Source organism: Salvia splendens, chromosome 7, assembly GCF_004379255.2.
Source record: "Salvia splendens isolate huo1 chromosome 7, SspV2, whole genome shotgun sequence".
Taxonomy (NCBI): Eukaryota; Viridiplantae; Streptophyta; class Magnoliopsida; order Lamiales; family Lamiaceae; genus Salvia; species Salvia splendens.
In genome coordinates, this window is record NC_056038.1 from 5,559,864 (window position 1) to 5,580,546 (window position 20,683).

At 36.3% G+C, this 20,683-nt stretch overlaps 1 pseudogene; it reads right to left on the reverse strand.

The window, feature by feature from the left end:
- Nucleotides 1-163: 163 nt before the first annotated feature.
- LOC121741821 lies at nucleotides 164-20,216 on the reverse strand (annotated as a pseudogene).
- Nucleotides 20,217-20,683: the final 467 nt, after the last annotated feature.

A 20,683-nucleotide genomic window follows, 5' to 3' on the forward strand; every position in this document is an offset into this window, starting at 1 on the left:
TAAATCTCTACTTAAATTAACGTCTAGAGAAATCCATTGCCTCCGATATGAAGAATGACACAAAATTGGGCGTGGAAGAGAAGAAAGATGTACTATATAATATACTCCATGGTTTAAAGTTGGAGTATTCCCCAATAAGTGATGAATTATACATAGGCACAAATTTAATGAAATGACATTATATAATGATTTCATATAATGAGCCAATGAGGCATTTCTATACACAAGTAAAATATTGTCTCAACATACGCTACAATGAATGCTAAATTACATTTTTACACACAAGTGGACTCGACTTGTATTCATCTTGGTTTGGGTTTCTAAATATAGAATCCGAGTGATTTTCTTCAACTTTCATCCAAAGCTTACATTGGGATATAGAGATCACAGCCATTTGACTTGTAAGATCCAAGACACACTTTCTTGGAGGAGCTGAAACTTCTGATCCACCGCCACATTCTGGAAAGTCTGCATTTTGTTGCAGAATTCAGCTGAATCTTCCTTGCAAACAAATGATCCCGCGCACGAGCAATGCTCGGCTAAATGTGCAGCTTTGATCTGATTGCACTTGAGGCACACTAGGTCTTGAAGGTGGTACAGCCTTTCCCTCTGCCGAATAATCTGGAGGAGAGCATTCTCAATCACTTCCCGGTCATAAGCTTGACCACAGTGAGCCACACCACAACGCCATTCCTGACCGATTAATCCCTTGTCACGGCACAGATCTAGATCCCTGCAGTCGTTGCAGTAACTGCATACATAATGTTGTGAATTAGAAATTTGTAGCATTAACGCTAATATCGAACATAAACTATCAATGAACAAAGAACAGGCAATATTTGATCCTTATGTAATTCTGCCTTCTATGAACAATCAAGCACCACGACCTGATAATCAACAAACAACGCTTCTGAAGATGATATAAATAAGATGAGACTCCGGTCAGAACCATAGCCTTTTTACCTGCAAATGACATTTGGTAAAGTTAAAGATGTCTGCAGATTCTGAAATTCAGCCTCAGGAGCAAATTCCCTTACACGTACCAATTTCAGAAGATTCCTTCTCATGACCTATCCAAAACCAAGAAAACAAATTACATAAACAAGACATCTTTGGTCTACAACAACCAAAGAATTACCAGAGGAGCTACATATGAGTATAACTCCTATGTGCCCTCAGCATGTATGAATATGTAAAGTAAGAATCGATTTATTTTGCTATATCAAAGACTGATTATTTTCTGAACAGAATGTCCTTAGAGTTAGACCTCTGTAGATTGGGAATTCATTTTTTCTAAAAGTCTAAAATGTCATTTCCAAAATGAAAACTGCCAGTAGCTAGGGACATGTAGCATTAATTTACCAATGCGCATGATGAACGGGATCAGTATAGAAGCAAAATACATAATGAATTTAGACTTTTGGCAGTTGAGAAAATGGATAATCTGTACCAGGATTTCATGCTGAACATTTTGGTCAAGTGCCAAAACTGCACAGACATACTTGATGAAATCTAGAGCGGCATCTCCCTTTTGGACATTGGTTGAAGAATGTGAACTTTCAGGAGGATCAACCTCAGACTGGTTCCTTCCTTTTATGTGAAGATGTGGATCACATACAATTTTGAGAAGTTTGTCTGTAAAGTCAGACGCAATCTGTAGAACACAGAATTTGATTATCAAGCAATAAATTTTAAACTGTTAGGATTTGGAGCATACTTCATATGAACTAAATATTAGTACCTTTTTCTTCAGAAACTCTGTTTTCTGTGATTCAAGAATCTCAGCCGTAGCAGCTGTGATTGATGGAGTGCACAGGTCTCCCATGCCAGATGCTCGTTTTGCTGCTTCTTCTTGAGCAAACTTCCATGGAAAATACAAAAATTCTGATACAATTAAGATAAAGTGATCCTGCACAAAAGACAAGCAGTTGATTAGGCAGTGCATGCAAAGAGTATGCAGCTGATACTAATTCCGGAATTCATTTAGTAGTACAAAGGTAGTATCTTTGCTAAACTAAACAGCTATAGAATATTTTCATATGAATTGAGGTTCAGGGAACGGTATGGGTAGAATATTAGCTAAGGCCATTTTTCTGCTCTGATGTATCTGTGCCACACTGTTTGTGGCTAATATCTATTTCTTTGTTTTTCCTTCAGGGGCTTTGAGTAAGCTTTGACGCAAAACAACCTTCTGAAGTAAAGAGGATAAAGGGACAATTTGATCTTAAAAAGATAAAGAAGTACTTATTAACTTTCACATGGATGATTAGCCTACCTGAGTTACTTTTGTCAAGTTTTCTGCTATGGCCCAGTTGGAGACGATTTCTACTCGAGAGTCAGTGCACACACTTTCTGCAACAGCACTTGTACATTCTTCTGTGGGTCTATCTTCTGATCTAGCTAGGATTCCACCATAGTTGTACTAAGGTTGAAAAGGAAGAGGTTGGCAATGTAAATAATGTATCAAAAGTACAGGGGAAAGGATAAAGCAAATAAAGTTTGTATAGGTGTCAGAAATTAGTAGTTCGTTGCTATAATAATGTTTTTATTAGATTGACAATAAAGCCCTTTTGCGTGTTGGAAATGCTGGATGACACTTTCCAGGTACCTAATCACTTGGTGACATACAAATGCTTTAAACCATTGTACAAGTCTTGGGTCCATTAGAAGTATCACTTATTTTAGAAGTGTATTAAAGTGCAAAGATGAGCTATAACAATTATACATATTATTCTAACATAACCAAAGACTACACTTAGCAGATCTCTATTCAGGTGAAATAAACTGTTAAGTGTAGAAAAAGAGAAAAACACTCCATAATCAAATCAATAATATCACAACGATCGATAAAAGCTGTATCATGATTTTACAACACTAAAATAGTCAATTTTGGTTCTCAACAAACTAAGAAGGGTTGTTTACCTGATCCATGAGGAGTAGGGAATGCCAAAACTGATAAGGTTCAAGTTCAATCCACTCAAACAAGTCCCTGCTACAAAGGAAGTTTGAGATGACATGCACCACCCAAGAAACAACCCATAAAAGTGGTCAAAATACAAAACCTGCCAACCCAGCCACTTCCCTCCAACAAACATATTTGCATAAAGATAATAAATCACCAAAATGCATGTTGAGACGAACCTTGTCTGCAGAGTTTTAAGTACACTATCACAGTAAGCTTTTGCAGCAGATAGATCTGACTTTCCAGTATCAATTATAATTCTGCTGAAGCTTGCAAATACAATTGTTGCACCTAATTTGCGGAACTCTGCCAGAAGCAAAGCAAACACCTTTTGCATAACCTGGCATTGAAGATAACATCTATTTACTAAGTAGAAATTAATTAACACCTCATGAGATGGACAAACATGCTTTCAAAAATGGAAGTATGTGAAATAGCATATATTCTCTCTTTTGAGTAGTAGATTCCAACAACTCAACTTAGATATCACTGGATTGGCAATGAAATCCTTTGCAGCAAGCATAAAGATCACTTAGTAGTAAAAACTGAAAACATCAATCAGCTTAACACTGTTGCTGAGAATAAAACATGAGATAGGAAAAAAAACAATTTTAATGACATGAGCTGACTCATATGCAACCCATCATATTTCTTTATCAATTGGAGAAGTAAGACTTATTTCCCTGTTAAAAAAGATCACCTTATGAAGCATGCGATGGAGAGCTGGGTCATGAAGTTTAGATATTGGACTGCAAATTGTGAAAGGAGGTTAGTAAAACAATATTATATGCACAGAAATAAACTTCAGTAAAAAACCTGCAAAGCCATCGGTAGAGATGCTGTAATACAGCATCTGCAAACACATTTCCTGATGTAACTGCGTCAGCAAGGCATCTCTGGATTAATTGCTTCAGAGCACGAAATGCAGGAGCACAGGAAATTTCCTCATCATAACAATATTGTTTCTCTGTATTAGATGAAGATGAATTCATATCCTGATCGAAACCAAATAATGCTCCTCCTTCCATTTCATTCACTTGGTTACTTTTGAGAAGAGCATTGACAGTTAGGTGATGAATCTAAAAAATAAGAGACACAGATTACTTTAATGGATAGAAGGGAGATAAGGGAAAACAGAAGAAAAGGAGGGAGAATGAGATACGAGAATTATACCTTAAGCTCAACTGTAATTTTCCTATATGCACCAGGGTAAGTGAGGATAGGTTGATTGACCTGGTTACAGAGATCATTATAAACTCTCTGATTACTAACAATGGAGCAGGAGCACAGGAGCAAGTATTTTCCTGTGGCCACTGGCCAGCACAAAAAAATGCCAGGCCCAACAAAATATAACTCATTCTGAAGTCTATATTACTTACTTCATCTATAAAACACGGTACATCTTCAGTAGTGCCTCCCAAGTCTGGGAAGCCATTATCAGATATCCACAGAACCTGTTGGACCAAATTCCATGCCAATGAAAACACGCCCAGGGTGAAATATATAAGGACGCAAGTGGCTCATTACATCTTTTGAACTTTACTTAAGGTTGGAAGGAAAGTAAATCTTAACAAATAAAGAAAGTAAAAACCTGTTGCTGATCACGCAAAGCTCTTGAGAAAAAAATATCAGCAGTGTGTATGAGCCAGTCAACTTCAAAATTTCCTAACGGAACCTGTTTATATATGAATATCTTCATAAAAAACTGGAAAATAATATAATAAAGTACAGCACATATCAAGTAATGAGTGCAGCGGCGTTTACATGGGCATATCGTGAAAGTGTAACTCTCTCATTCAACCATTGTGATGAAGCAGCACATCGTTGTAGTCCAATTTTTGCAGCAATTACTTGCCAACCAATAGCCTGATAACCAAAGAATCCAGCAATGTGTTAGTACTTAGTACAACAATAAACCAACACATAAATAAAACCCATAAACCTTAATGCAACACTCAGATTCACCTGATATTTGCTATCATGAGCATTGGAGGGTATGGTTACACAAGGAAAGTCTTCCAGTGACCTAATGCCAGACTTCAATAACTGAATATTAGGGCACTCTATAACAGCGATTACAGGTCCATGATGCCGATGTCTGCCAAAGAAATTACACAGAGGGTATATGTCAAATCATACATGCCACATAATTAGTACTCCCTCCGTTCCGCCTTAATAGAGGCATTTCATTTTCTGCACTCATTTTGGAAAAATAATACTCCCTCTGTCCGCGAAGAGGAGTCCCGTTTTTCCATTTTAGTCCGTCCGCGAATAAGAGTCCCGTTTTTCCATTTTAGTTCGTCCGCGAATAGGAGTCCCGTTTTTCCATTTTAGTTCGTCCGCGAATAGGAGTCCCGGTTCACTTTTACCATAAATGGTAATAGGGTCTCACCTTCCACTAACTCATTCCACTCACATTTTATTTAAAACTAATATATACAAGTGGGACACCTATTCCACTAACTTTTTTCCACCCACTTTTCTTAACATTTCTTAAAACCCGTGCCGCCTATAAATGGGACTCCTAATGGCGGACGGAAGGAGTAATAAATAGTTAAAGTGGAGAAAAAGTAAAGTAAGAGAGTGGAACCCATATTACTATTAGTGTTTAACGGTGGCCCTAGTGCTATAAATTGTAAATAAATTGATGTATAAGAGAGCTTTTCTTAAATGGAAATGGGATAATTTTATGGGACGGACTGGAAAGGAAAGTGTCCTTATTTTTATGGGACGGAGGGAGTGTCAAATTACATCAAAGAAAAGTTCAGGAGAATATTAGCAAATTTAAAACCCAAATATACCATTGGGTCCGTCATTTTTCAGTTTCAGTTCAGTTATACCAGTTTATTTATACCATTGGGTCAGTTAAATTTAGTCCACAATTGGCGACCCGCCCAATTGGTGATAGGAGGAGTGACCCATTAGACTCTTTACATGCATGTGGGACATTATTATGTTATTTTTGTTTCATTTGCCAACATCAACTAGGGAGCTGAGATTTTGTAAAGTATGAGAGAGACCTGTATTCGGTTATCATCCTCTGCAAGTTTCCTTGAGCATCTTTGACATGCCCAACATAGTCCACCTACGAGAAAGTGCAAGAACATGATAAAACAATTAATATATTATTACGAAAAAACGCATCAATAATCAAAATACCTTGAAAGTAATGTCTTTATTTGTAGTAGTTTGCTTGGATAATGCTTGGCTAGCTTCACGAAATTGTCTCTCTAGCATTTGAGATGACAATTCCTTACTCTGGAAAGGACTGACTACCACAACAGCAATTTGGCTTGATGCAGGAAAATATGCAACAAAAATGGCTCGGCTGTCACAGATGCTGAAGAAAATTAAATGCCAAAATATTTAGTATGATTTGATAGACAATATTACCTTAACTACAGAAAATCTAGTTTATTAACTAGGAAAATAACTTGTTTTTCAACAACACATAGTACCTATGATACAAGTAGAAGAAATTATATGAATGCTCCAGATATGGGCACTCAGTTGTTGTCTTCATGTGCAATTCACTCAAACTCCAGCCATCTTGGAAGTTTCTTTTTTTTGCTGATTTATCCACTTTACAGACACAACCAATCTGAAGGATGGCATTAAACTCCGGTGGAATCTTGGTTTCATATATTCCCTGAGAAGTTTCACATTCTTATCATCATAAATTCATAATCTGAAAGTAAAATCCAGACTAGCTCTATGAGTGGGCAAATATGGTTATTGCAATTTTCATAGACTTAACAAAGTTGCATAATTTCTGGTAATCCACCCTTATCAACCAAATTAAATGAGGCTTAATGTACAAGTCCTGAATCTCCAACCCCACCACAACTAGAGGAATGAGATAAAAAAAAACAGCTCTACTGAACAATGCGACTGATATTATGTTGTCATGACTACAAGGGAAGTTCTCACCGTCTAATTTCTAGACAATGCTAAATTACATAAGGAGGAAATGGAAACAATTTCTACTTCTACTATGAGGATATCATTACCATTGAGAGTTGGGTGAAAAAAGTGGTTGCAATTGCGGCTATTTAACGTCAAGTTTTATGCATGGTCTAAGTTGGTAATGAAGCCATACAACAAACTTGAAGAGTAGATTTTAACAGAAAGTGAGGAATGATTTAACAGAAAGTTTACTGCAATGTGAAATGGGCCATACTATGAGACAACTGCAAGTATTACATCAAAACTATTTTAGTGTAATTGAGTCCTTTAACTATGAACTCACTATATGATCCGCTGAAAATGTAAAATTTTATCTCCCTAAAGCAGTGAGTGTAGAAATGGGGAAATATGATGTTAGAGAAATTCATTAAGTCAAGAGACCTCAGAAGTTTCAAAGTGAAGACAAATTGTGCGTATTAATATTAACATCTTGCACTGCAATTATCCAGACAAGTACTTGAAGAAGCTAGCAGCATATCACTCTGGGCTAGAAAAAAAGATACCTCAACTTCAGGATCTGCAAGGTGAGCGGCTAATTTCTTACTTTCAGTCCCAAATTGGTCTTCATCAATTATGACCTTTCAATAAAAATGCAACGTTAAACTGTAACTTGATTACTTAAAGGCTGGTCTCTGTGATTAGAACAACTCATGTACACTTTAGAAGGTGTACCTCAATAAGGTTGTAGCTTTGGTGTCCGTGGGGAAGAATCTTGTTTACACGCCTTCCAGGGAATTCTTCTGTTACAGGGGCCTTAGAGTTGAGGTAGAATACTCTGGGAACTAATATGGGGATCTTACGCATTGCTCCTTCTACAACTACCCAAGCAAAAAATTGGCCATGCTGTCCACTTGGTTCGAGCTGAATGATCTGACAAAAGGAAGAATCACAGTCAGCTCTCTATGGAGGAAAATACAAAGCAACTGAAAATTTACAAAACAAATTATTCTTAAAAAATGCATCACCTGCCAATGGCAACGGGTGAGCGCTAAGTCATGCCTCTGGAAATAGGAATTCACCCCAACTCCACCTAGAGCATGTTATGTGCAGAGCCACTGGGAACCTCCACATCATTTACAAGGTTTAACCTGTGAAAGTAAAAGTTAACAAACAAAAATTAACATTGAAATAATTAGAATTTTTAAGTATCCTATTATGAAAATGTTATAGAAACAATTATTTAAATACATTAGATATGATGAAGAATACCGTTGGCGTTTCCTTTTTTCCCGAGTCCCTCTCCACTTTCTCTTCTTTGACTCCAACCATCCTTGATAGTCGACAACTCTATCGATAGTCTCTTCAGGAGCCTTTTGCAATGGATGAGTAGACTGATTTTGTCCAGTTTGTTTATCATTTTGCTGTGTACTCCCCCCAAGACTATTCGTTTCAACTTGATGCTGTTCATTACAGATCACGTATGAATGAACAATAGGTTGAGGTCTCACAGGAGGAGTTTTTCCAGATCTAAAGTCTTCCATGTCTGTAATATTCTGTACATCTATAGTGTGACCATTAGCATGAGGATAACCACTCAATCCCACAGCATCATCGTTTTCTTTTCGGTTGAAAATATCAACCAACTTCCGCTGGCGAAACTTGTCATCTTTTTCTTTAACTTTCTTGTGCAACCAATCAGGATGAATAACCCTTGGGACAGGGTTTGCAACCTGGCAATTAAGAGATTGCAGTTCAGTAAAGGGAGAGGGGTATAAAAGGGAAATAAGCTACCGAGACACAGTAACTTGCGTGACCTTTTGCATGGCAGCTGGGATTGTGATAATTTTTTGAATAGCTGAACTAAGCCTTTGTTTGTAGTATGACCAATCAATGATTGACCGGATGCCAACATCTGATGAGACTTTGCACCACTTCTTCACATAAAACTTCATAATTTCTGTAATGTATTTTCATGCCAGCTAAGCACTTTTTTTTCTGTTGATATAAAATTAGAAAAAAAGAGCAAGAGAGAACTCTGTATAAATCAACCTGGTTCAGTCTCAAAAATTGCAACAGGAACAGCACGTTCGCTTACTGGGGTTCCCTGTTCAATGTGGTATGTCAATAATCTTTTAAGCCAATAATGCTGTATCAAATTGCACTGGAACCAATTCTTGAGTGAATGCTTCTTTAAAATTAATCAGTATCCATCCAAAAGCACATTAGAATATTGTATTGCATTCAGAACAATTCCTGACTAAATGGCTAAATGCTATTCTTTTTATCCTTGCCAAAGAAGCTAAATTAATTGAAGAGAACAAGAAACAGGACTGGTGGTGTTGATAGCCATCTCATAGTATTATGAATTGTATACCTTCGGTTCACAAGCAACAATATACTGACAGCGCAACCCTTTATCTTTAACCATAGCATCTCCAAGGAAATCAGCTAAGCGCTTTGCTGTGGTTACTGGGCATGACTTTTGTTGCCCATAATCTGCTAAGGACTTGCTCATTGTACTTGATTCTGATATATAATCAAGCAATTCACTATCTGTGACGTCCTCTCCTTGGTTCTGTAATTATAAGATATTTAAGATGATGAAATCTCATGGAAATGCAGCTAAGAGTTGTTAGTTATACAAGAAACGAAATACATAGATGCTGGTGAAGAGAGTCAAAATAAAAGCTACAGAATATCTTCGAGACAATACTTTGCTGTACTTGAAAATATGTCAAACATACTCCAAAGTCCAAAGTACTTTTCAAAATAGCCTAATCTCAAAGGAAATGCATTCTACTATTCAGAGCAAGCTAAAACGTCTAAAAAAGAAAGGTAACCATTCCAGTTTCTCCAATGGTTTGAGTTAGACTGAGATAAAGCTGATCAATAATCATGTTGGAAATGGGATATTGCAGTCTTGCATATGTTGAAGGAAGTCATAATCAAACTAAGTAACATACGTCAAGAAGGTCAAGCCAGCGATTTGCAACAGCAGCAACAGCTGAATAACACTCTTCTAAGGTTGATCCACGAAGGAACTTATCAAAAAGCTCGGCCTACAAAAAACAAAAACAATTTAGATAATAAAAACCTGGGCACTAGAATACTGATAAGGATAAATTACCACAAAAGCATAAACATGGGAGATAGAAATAGGCAGAAAAATTTGTTAGTTCTTCAAATGTCACAGCATGGGGCACTGCCTGTTACAGAATTACCTGGAAAACTTTGATCAGTTTCAGCTCGCCTCTTCGCTTGATTTCAAAACCCTTGAGTTCAGCTAGGGTACCATCATCATTGAAAACTGCATACCGTTTCTTAATCAAAATCCCTTCCTCCTTGGAAGCTGGTATAATCATTGCCTATATGCATAAGATTACAGATGTCCTTCAGTAATCAGTAATATATGAAAAGTTAACGGACAGCCACTGCCGAAAGCACAAATCTACAGCTGTCATGCATTTACTTGGCATCACCTTATATGGCCCATCCACCTCAAACTCAATTGAGCATTCACTATGCGTTGTATATGTCTTACTCAAAGGATCTTTTAGATTCTGCAAAAAGCAGTAGATGATTCTTGTGTTAGTAATATGACGTTTAATTCTCCTGCCCAACGTTAATGACAAACCATTTGGAAATTACGAAGTTACGTCGGAACTAACTGGAATACAAAGGGAAGGTTTATTTACTAACCTGGTATTGATCATTGGTGTTGTTTCTAGCCACATCCACATTTAGCATGACACATGGATATGAAAGTGTCAGCTTCTTCTTTGAGTCTCTGATTATACATTACAAAAAATATGGTCAGCATATCTTCAAACAACATTAGCACATGAGAAAAATACTGGACATTATATCAAAACATAAACAATAACAACTCAATCATCATGTTGCAACTTCAGTTTATTGTTATCCACATAGACTGAAAAATCAAATGGGTGAGAGGTGAATATATAAAAGGCAGCCAAGCATTTCTGCTACAAAAACGCACTTTGTCTTGAATGTGAAGTTCTCTGGAAAAGATCCAGGTAGACAACACCATATACCATCAGTGTCTAACTCAAGAGGCCTCCCAATTCTTTCAACCAGTAAGCGTGCATTCTGAATTATTTTAGCTCCGGTATATGTAACAACCCCAGCCATTTCCATTGAATACCATCTTGCACCCCTGGCAAATTTAGAAGTTCACCAAGACATTTAAGAACACATAAGATTTATATGAAAGATAGGACTTCAATAACATGGAAGTCTAACAACATACTTGCGCATAACATATCCATAGAAGGAGTTGAGAATGCACTTATGTGCAAGTTGCAGTGAATCATAAAGCACTACCATGTCCTGAAAAAGTAATGCCATCAGAGTTAGTCTTACTTCCACAACAGCCTTACATTATTGTAAACTGGACCAAGAGAGATTAATACTTGTGCTTCCTGGATTCTGATAGAGTTCCCACTGGCTTTTGCTTCTGACAACTTTCCCTTCCAAACTTTATTAAGCCCCTTGTATTCATACCTTCTATCTCGAAAGCTAAACCAAACAACAAAAAAAGAGAACAATCTTGAGTATGGCCACTTGGCTTGAAATTCCAACTTATGGTTAATAAGGATGTGAAAGAAGGGTCCATATGAAATAGTGGATTGAATGTGTCAAAAAGAATCATGACAATATTTTAGACACCTACCTGCGGACAGTGTCAACATAGAATGGGTTTTCACGCATGCAGATCCCTGCTTCTCGAACTTCAGTAATAGGTTTATCCAGTACCCTTTTATATGCCTAAAAGATGGAGAAAATAGTATAAACTCTGTTTCAAGCACCTGCTGTTATAAATAAAGGGATGTGGGAAACGATATAGACATACCTTTTGGCAGTATTTTTTTAGTCGCTCCTTTAGTCTCACTTGTTGTTCTGCTTTAGGCAGGTCAAGGAAAGAGTTGGATAATTTTCCATTCATGCCATCAACAAACTCAGACTCAATTTGCCTCTTTATATGATAATAATCACTGTAGCAATATAATCAACTGGATTGATTAAAAAATACTCACGGCAGTATTTTGTTTAATTAACTAAATAATAGAGGAATACTAATCAAACCTTCTCTTTGCCATGTATGTCTCTCCACGCCAAACCCATTCAAGCGTCCTAAGGCAATTTTTTCCAGGACGATTAAAATCGCATGCAGTGCATATTTCATCCGTGACTATTGAAGGTGGCTACAATTTGAGATTGAAGAAACATAAGCAAAACAGCATATTAAGCCAGATGCCACCTCATAATAGGGTCATATTATGGCTTACAAGTACATATCAGCCTAAATGAACTTTAATTAAATTATATGCTGACTATTGTTGCATGAATCCATCGAGTGGAAACTTTCCAGTGACTCTTGAGCATAGCACCCACACAGTCAAGTAGAGATAATATACTGTAATTATATTGCAATAAAATATTGGAGACTGCATTTATCAGACAGAAGCTTCAGGGCTTGGAAGCTTCAGAAATGGCTAATTGCCCCCATAAGCAATAACCCAAAAATTCACAAAAATAAAATGCTTGGTTTGAATTTCATGGAACAGTACTACCTATTTGGTCATGGATCATGTTCAGATCATCAGATATAGGATCAAGTTGAGATGATAGGATCAAATGTGGTTTGATATGTGCATCTAAATTTTATCCTTTGTGTATAATACTCTAAATTGCACTACAAAGTGAAGTTCATAATGAGATATGTGATATACGATTACCTGAAGCCTGTTTGTTAAAATGATGTTTGGATACATAGCAGCAACATCAAGATGATATATGAGAGGAAATTCTTCACATATTGGGTCATCTCGCAGTTTCACTAGCTGCACATAGAAGGAGAGAAGCAAACAAATTTTAGTAAGTCACATGGATACAGGCTATGCATTTGTTACAAACTTGAATATGATAACAGATAAGAAGAGATTTGAGGAGATTTAAACAAGCACATATTTGTCATACACACTAATAATATATGCATTTTATTACCCACATGCACACAATATTCGTATTCAGGTTTGCATATACAACCCTCTCAATTTGCACTAATTTGATATTTTCTTCTACTAGATCATGCACAACTTCCAAGGTATGTTTGTAAACATGGGGCAACATCTATTTTTTTATGAAGAAAAATAGATACAAGGTAATTCCAAATAATATTGAGGCTTTTGAACTTCCCCTTCAAAACCCTTTTTTTATTTTTGCATGATCAAATATATTGTGCACATAAAGGAATATGGAATACTCTGCCCGCACTGGGCTCTAAATAGCGACTAGCAAGGATTGACTAGTTCAGATGGTGATCAGCAAAAAAAAGGGAGAAAAGGGTTACAGTTCAGATCACACAGTCAAAAAAGAAAAATAGCTCAGATGAGATAAACTTCTCCCGTTGGATAAGATTAAATATAAGGATGAAGCAAAGGAAACAGTCTAATATCTGCACTTAACATAATGAGGTGATCAGAAGCATTCTTCACATGGACGGAAGAGGTTACATTACCTTTTCCCAAATGGCATTCTTAACTTCATCATAATTTGTAACTGATTCCAGATCCATCTTTCCTTCAACTATGATAGCATATTGCAGGTCCCGGTCTAGATTGTCTATTAATTGCTGTAAGGATAATTCATTCTTACTTCAGTAAGATACAAGGAAAATTTTCTTGCAGGTTACAAGCCTTTGCAGACTATAAAATTGAGCACAGATCATCCAACAACAATAATCGACCTCCTAGCATGTTTTCCTTCAACATTATGTGTATAATGTATCACAACTTTCTAAATAGGAACAGTTGGCAGCCAAATCAGTAACTTTAATATTCAATCATATGTAGTACAAGATTTTGAAAGCATTCAACACGTGTAATATGTTTTGATTTTTTTGACTTTGGGGTGGGGGGGACTGTGGTGCTGGAACCCTAGACCTCTCAGTTATAAGACAGGAAGGACACATTCAACATATCTAAGATATAGTGAATGCTGAGGTATTTCCTCATTCAAAATATGCAAGAAAATGATGTTTACGATTCCAAAATTGATGGTACAGATTGCCTTTCATGATATGCACCAGATAAAAGAATTGCACTGTTTCACTTAAGATTGCAACAAGTTTTGCTGACGACCTTCTAATAAACAGCTGCTGTAACAAAATAACACATACTCCATATTTTATTTAATAGGAGCTGAGATAGATGATTACCTCATAAGCAGCTGGATCGAGTTTGAAACTTGTTGGAAGGTCAGATCTAAAAACTCCACTTTCTAGGCACTCCACATGGCCCCCAATGTATGTCTCACTCTCAAGGAGTTGATTGTGGTAAAATTTCTCCGGATCAGATTGGTGCTTATTAGGACAGATAACATTTGCTTGGTATGCCTGCAAGAATAAAAAGGCAAAGAACTATCACCATATGTAGTTTAAAAGAGGCCAACAGAGCTAAAATGGCTTATCTGATGTTTCCTGTTATGTGATTTCTTTTCCTTTACTCATTGGGTTAAATAACATTATAGAACATGGAGAAGCTAGAAGGCTCATAAGACAAATAATGCAAAGCATAAATCCAGTGAATGAAGAACAAAGCTTGTATGCACTTGAAAGCATCAATGACCCACAGTTCCAACATAAAACATAATGTATAGCACTTCAATGATTCACCTGAACCATGAGAAGCATTTCACAAAGTGTCCCACTTCCTTTTCTTAAAACTTCGTCTGGTGGCATGGGAATTATGGTCGCTAAGGAGAAAATAAAGGGGTGTACATATGTCATATATAGGTAGTAGGTAGAAACAGCATCAGAAACAGAATATGATGCCATCGTCTGCAAAGTTACAACAATGTAAACCACGGAGATGGTTAGTGGAGTATCAAACATGAAACATCATACTGAAAGCAGTAAAAGGTCAAGTAAAGATCATGATTGAGTTAAGCAGAAAGTAGAACTAATGGAATAAAGAACAGTTACTTCATCCTGATACTTGTTTTCAGGATGGAAAAATGAGGGATCCTTGATTGCTAAATACCTCCATTGTTATCTTGGGGGTGGCGGGCAAAATACACCAAATACCAATAGGCCAAAAGAAACAATGCCAGTGCAAGTTCTTCTAAGAAATTGAATGCAAAAAAGTTTAGTAACCCTTCTAAGGTATCCATGAGAGTTTCATGATATCCCAAGTCTCTAAGATATGTTTGACTGATAATGGTAGGAGTATAGGTGGATGAAGAGTGATAAGTCGTAGAGATCAGAGACAACACCAAACACCAGGAAAATAACAGAAAAGGACTAGAAAGTAATATAATACTATAAATTAATAGAAAATGATTACTAGATAACGCTTTTGAAAATGCCACACCTTCAAGAAGGGCAACACACCAACAACACATAGCTTGCACTGGAAAAACTCAACTAAATTTATGACACTTAAAACTGATAAACGTAACCCTATTTATAAACCCTGCTAAAGATTCCAACTTGAAATAAAATTCTAACAAAATAAAGATCCTAAACATACTCAAACTAGGAAAATACAAGCTACTAACTAAAGACTCCTAAAAGATCAACTCAAAGCAACTAAGGATGATAAACTAAAGATAAATATTGACAATTATCTAAACTAATCCACAAATATGATCATCTCAGATCAACCAACTAAGATGTGCAAAACCATGCCTTCACTGTTATTAACAACACATTAGCCTTGACAATGGTGGCTGTTGTTGACTAGAGAGTAGAGATACTGAGATAATATATAATTTATCTTTTTTATACCAGTTCCATACCAATTCTCTATTATAGAACAGCCCCGGAACAGATGGGAACCTGTTTTGGATAACATGAAGTCCTATTTGTTTACTGGATTTATTTAAATCCGCTTTGTGTAACTCCCATTGAATCTTAACTTTGAGCATTAACAGTCAACCACATAGGTTCGAGGAATCACTGTCAATCAGTGGTTCACCTTTAACCCAAAGAGCATGAGACTTTTATGAAAGGAAGTCACCATTAAGCTGCTCAAGAGTTCTGTCTAATCGCTTAGTTGATTGCATGATACATTGATACTACAGCTTTGACAGTTGCAGTCTGCAGCTTTGACAGTTGCAGTCTGCAGCTTATACAGTTGCATGCACGTGTATTGTGACTGGGTGTGTTGTCTAGTATCAGCCTCCAGAACAGAAGAAGGTTTCACCAAACATACCGCCTACTTCTAAACCTAGTAATTCTCCCCAATTTAAAGATGAGTCTAAGCTAGTTCTGATATTGTTTGTAAATTTATATTGCTCAAGCTGAGAAACAAGCTCTACCATCAATGATCTTCTCCAATTAATATTTTACAATAGTGTACATACCTGCGGCATTTCTTTTGCAAAGCGAACCATATCCTCAGGATTGACTTCTAAAGGATCGTAGCCCAATTTAGCTTTCGTAACAGACTGAAATATGAAGAGTTAATATTATAATCTAGATTCTAGACATATAATGGAAAGAAGATAAATCACATGAGTTACACGATTAAAATTCATCAGAGTCACATGAGTGCATTGTTTGAACTGGATAAACACGAGATGAATCCTGGAACCATTTATGAGCACAGAAACAATGGAGAAGAGTCATTTTAACTATGCCTAGTTTAGAATCAGAACACTCGCATTTTTAGCTATTCCATGTTTGAAAAGAATCCCATGGCTGACACCATTATGTTATAAAAGGGAAAATAAGGGAATAAAACAATAGTTCAGAATGACGTCTGCAAGGTAGGTAACTAAAAGCTAGAGGGAAAATAAAAATTATAAATGTATTAGATGGAAAATCATACTCCCTCCGTCCCATGTTACTTGCACTCTTCCATTTCGGCTCGTCACGAACTACTTACACTATTTATAGTTTAAGTTAGAATTAATGTATTTAATTCATATGTTAGATTAAGTTAAGAGGTCATTTATTAAGTGATGTCTCATTACACTTAGATTTTAATTTATTTACACTAAAAAATCAATCCCAAATTTACGGCCTAAAATGAAAAGTGCGAGTAACATGGGACGGAGGGTGTACAAAAATAGGAAATTATAAGCAAGAGGGAAGAATCTAAAACCAAAAGTTGAATAAAGTAGTTGCACCTTTAAGCCTTGGCTGCCTTGAGGTAGATAACTATCACGTTTAACCCAAGCAAAACAATCCAGATGGCAAGCAAATTTGGCACGACATTCACCTTGAACTTTGTCACATCGAAATCCAAGTTCCTGCAGTTCATAAGTTACAAGAGAACCAGAGAAACAAGACTATCTACAGCTTGGATTTTTGGTAAAGGGAAAATGAGCTTGCGAATAAATGGATGCAATAGCTACCAAGATTACGCAATCAAGCTGCTAAAATGATAGATGTCGGTGCTTGAATTTTATACAACAGAAAATAATTGATTTTCAGTTGTTCATGAGTACCTGTTAAACCTTTAGAGAAGAGGAAATTTGGAATGCAAACACAGTAGTCAGTGATTTCTAATTTTATTATCTCCACAATCAGGAAAGTAAAAGGGCATAATGCAATATCATGCAACAGAAATATAGAGCTTCAAAGCGATACAAAATTCAGCATCCTTTATTAATGATCCAATGTGTCAGTGGAAAGTTTGATGACAGAATACTCTAAAAATGGAAAAACTTTAGAAGTTTCATGTGGCTAGGCAGTGATACATCAGTGGAAAAGATTAATGACATAATCTTCTGAAAACAGAAAAACTTAAGAAGTTTAATGTGGCTAGCAGTGACACATACTTCATTCATGTCGTAACCATGATGGGCTGCTCTGGTCTCCAGGAATGGCCAATCAAAAAAGTCTCCGTTGTATGTCACGTATATACCAGGCTTTACATCTTGCATATGAGCAAACCACAAGCTAAGTAGTCCTTTCTGCAATAATTCCCAGAGTCATATATAATTAAAAATATATGTGTTTCAGATGTATAATAATAAGTCATAAGCCATTAATACCTCATCTTTAACATTTTTCACTTTGAAGCAACCTTCGAATTCTGGTTTGGGAGTGTACTCCAAATCCTCTATATCCTCCCCTACACACTGCAATGATTTGCAAATATAACTAATTGTCAGTTATAGCACATTCACATAAATTAATCACCTAACAAGCTAACTTGCGTAAAACGTGTTTTATCTTCATAAACTAAAACACTGCACTTGGACTAGGCTAAACTGTCGAAATGAGATCTTTGATCTAGTAAGGCAAGTTTGAAGGTACTGCTAAAGAAATCACATTATAGAGATCCCAGAGATCAGGCTTATCTAATTTTAGTAATAGAAACAGTAGATACGATCACTCTTAAACAACAAGCTCAAGATAATAATCTAGTTAATTTGAACTTCTTGTGAACTAGTTTTCATCTCTTATAGAAGTTGGGTACTTTTATATAAAATGCCAATACAGAATGGAGTTTGGTTTTAAAATCCTTCCCAAAACCTTTTTTCAATTATAACATTTTAATATCCACATTTCCCTCGGTCAACCACCAAATAAAAAAGGGAAGAGGGGGAATGGGAGCAACTATCATCCTTAACCTAAGATAAGCCATGAAAAACATGGATGTAAAATAATTTAGGTCTGGTCATATATACCTCTCTATTAATGATGAGGTACCCTTGGCCATCAATCATGTACGAAATCATCATGATTGAATCATATTCTGCATCTGGAAATTTTAATGGCAGCTTTGTAGTCTCAATATCAAAAGCACAGACATGAACTTCTGCACGTTGCAACAGATCTGTTCTCCTTTCCACTATAACCCCAGTGCTGGATACACTTACATCATACCACTGTCCACACCTTATATCTGAATTATGTGAACTCAAGAATGTATTATGTGGGATATTTGTATGTGAATTCACATAGAGAATAAGAGAGAAAACCACATGTATACAGAATTACCTTTGTCAATTGCAAAGCGAACATGATAGGGTACATCAAATTCACGTAGATCATTGATACAATCTATGAAATCTTGGAGCCGTTGTTTGCTGCTCAATCAAAACATCTGCAGATTCAGAGAGTGCTCATTGTTATGAATTTATCAAAAGAAGATAGGCATTACCTTTTCCCTGCCAATATGGACTCATATGCATCCTCGGCGTCCATCTTTGCTTTGTTTCTTTCAACAACATGAACAAGATCTTTCTTGACTTGCATTAGTTGTTGAACAGTATCAAAAGATATCTTTAAATAGCACTTGTGCAGACCAGACAGGTGATTTTTCTGTGACAATTGGAGTACTTCAGTACATAGTAATTTCAGTATGTATTTATGCATACTCAAGCTCATGTACATAAAAAAAAGGTTGTTTAATAACAGCGTAGGAAAATAAACATGTTTACTAATGAAGATAAGGTAACAGGTAACTACAATTGAGCACCTATTATAATGGGAGAACAATAACAAGCAATGTGTGTAAATCGAACATAATGAGGTAAGATGAGATAACATCAGTGAAAATATAATAGAGGTCGTTTTTTACTTACAAGATTAAGATCTTCTTTCTCTACAATTTCAATATCTGCAATTTGGCCCTCATATCGCCTTCTCAAATATGCCTCAACATCGGTTTCCATTTTTTCCTACAACAACATTATTGAAACCCCCATCATTTGGTTGTCTATATAGGAGAGTTGCTCTACGGTAGAAATTTATTTGTAGCATTCGAAGTGTGTAATGCCTTACCTTGGTGGCAGCATAAAAATAAGGTCGAAACTTATATTTCGCCTTAAACATTGAACCATCCTGCACCAAAAACATTCAACATATATCTAAATGCGGATGACAAACAACCAAATTCTCTTCCAAACTAAATACTGTCTTAAAAATTAAACTTTTACCTGGCAGACAAAGTACAAATCGACGCAACTGTGCACCTTATTAGTTTCCCGGTCCTCCCAAGACGACTACATCAACGAACCACATCAAATTATAAAAAAAAGGAATCGAATCAATCAAAAATGCATGTCGATTGAATTAAAGCGATGATAAATTGGGGGAAATGGAGGATGCTCACAGAGGCGAAAGTAAGTAGCCAGCCGAGACGCGTATCGCCTTCGGTGAAGAGATCAAATCCGAGCTTGGATTCAAGCTGCTCCTCCGCATTTAGAATCAGTTGCTGCTTCTTTGAAATACGAGAATCCCGCCGATCTTTGCGCCTATTGTCGCTGCCATTCATCGCCTTAATAGGAAACTCGTATAACTCAACAGGAAAATTAATCAAGTAAATTAAAAGTGTGGAAACAAAATGTAAGAGGTAGAAGATGGCAGAAAGAGAAGTTGAAAGGAGGATAATAGAGTAAAGTGAGAGATGCGCCGCGATAGTGAGGGCAGAGGATCTGTTTCCCGCGCTCGACTTTAGGCTTTTGAATTGACGGGATTGCCCCTATTCGATTTTGGTAACTGTCTTAACTGATAAGCCCAGTATCATAACTACGATCATCTCCAAATCAATTTATATTAGTATCAAAATAGAAAAAGGAAAGGAAGAAAAATTAAAGTATGGAGTAGAAAACTTACAGAAAAACTTGAGAAAGAAAAGCTGCGGTGTGAAAGAGGATGAAGAAGAAGGTAGGAATAATAACATAAGTATAATAATAGTATTACAAATTATTAGTTAAATTAATAATATTGATAACACTACACGTACATAATTGAAAAAAAGTTAGCAAATGAAGTAGCACTGCCTATTCTACTACTACGCGTACACAATATTATTCTTAATGGTTAATACTACT